A 1,652-nucleotide genomic window follows, 5' to 3' on the forward strand; every position below is an offset into this window, starting at 1 on the left:
GGCCACAGGCCCCTCTCGAACTTGGCCGAGGGGCCTCACCTACCTCGCCTGCGTCAGCTCCTTCCTCCTCTCAACTGCCTGCTTTTCTAACCCAGCTGGGCAGTGGCTGGGGAGCTGGAGAGAAGGTGCTCCGACTCTGGTCTAAGCTCCTAGCATGACACCCCTGAAAGTCTCCCAATTATACCACCAACCTGTTAAGCTCCAGTGAGGAGGGGGCAGGGGAGGGGCAGGGTGGGGAGAGGTAGGAAGAAAAAGCCCTCTCTTAATTACTCGTTGGATCAGGTGGGAGAGAGCCTGGCTTTCCCATTGGCTGCTGGGCATAGAATAGACATTTAAGAAGAGTACTCCATCCAAATTATCAGGCTTTTATCTTGTTGTACCTGAAGAGGTCTAATCACTGTTTTGAGGACCATTTTCCCATTAATTAAAATTGTTCCAGGCCCAGACTGCAACAATCAGGCAAATCGTGTTTGTGTATAAATCGTGGCATGTGGCACCTATAGGAAAGGGGTCCCGGGGCGAATCTGCAGACTTCCGGGTGCGGTCAGGAGCCCACACCCCTCGGCTACCCGCGGCCCCTGCATGGAACAGCAACACGAAGGGAAGGGCCGAGGGCGCCGTGCCAGGGATGTGACGGTGCCCCAGAGAGCGCGGGAGGACGCTCCGCGGCACCCCCTCCACGGCCAGAGACCCAGGGGGAAGGGAGGGAGCTAAGCCCTCCCTCCCCGAGCACCCCTGCCGCTCCTCTCCTTCCTGAGGGACCCTGTGCGCACATGACCCCGGCACCCCAGCAGTCAGATCCCCAAACCTGGTCCTTTCTCCCTGGAAGTCAAGGCCCCAATTTTGTTTTGAGTCCAGCCCTCGCCAAAGGGAGGGAAAACCCCTCACTTAGCATCATATTACTCTCTCCAAGGAAGCAGCGCTCTCAGTGAGTGAAAATAAGCGGTTTGCAATAGTATGCAGAGCAACCTGGACCGAAGGATCCAGAGGGCTCCACAGGCTGTCTGGCTTCCCTCGTAGGCACTCCACGACCTCTGGCGTCCCGGGGTGAGTCCCCACTTCCCTGGGAAGATACCACCAGCAGGAGATGCTCTCACCATGGCACAGCACCAGCCGGGCACAGGCCCCTCCCAGCCCGGAGTAGCTCTGGGGCTAGTTTTTCACTCATTACAACTGACAGGGGAGTAAAAGGCAAATAAAAGCAAAAAAAAAAAAAAAAAGAGAGAGAGAGAGAGAAGATAGTCAGGTAAAGATGATACTTGACATGCATTCGGTGCCCAGTAAGTGCCAAGTACTGAGACACATCGTGTCCAGTGACAAACGGAACAGAGTAGCTGAGCCTTCGTGGAATTAACAATCCGACAGGGAAAGTGAATGAGGCTCCGCGGTGACAAGTCTATGCAGACGGTGTAACGGCACACGGCAAGGGGGGAAGACTCTGATTAGGGAGGGTTGTATGGAAAACCTCAGGGGAGCAGACAGCTCTGCTGAAACCAACGAGATGACAAAGACACAGTGGAGAAGAATCGGGAAGAGTTCCAGGCAGAGCGGGTCCTGGCCTGGATGCATAGAAGAACTGCGGGGGCGTGGCCAGAACTGCGGGGGCGGGCCCAGCACTGTGGGGGCGGGGCCAGCACTGCAGGGGCGGGGGC

This window comes from Crocuta crocuta, unplaced genomic scaffold, assembly GCF_008692635.1.
Source record: "Crocuta crocuta isolate KB4526 unplaced genomic scaffold, BGI_CrCroc_1.0 scaffold243, whole genome shotgun sequence".
Taxonomy (NCBI): Eukaryota; Metazoa; Chordata; class Mammalia; order Carnivora; family Hyaenidae; genus Crocuta; species Crocuta crocuta.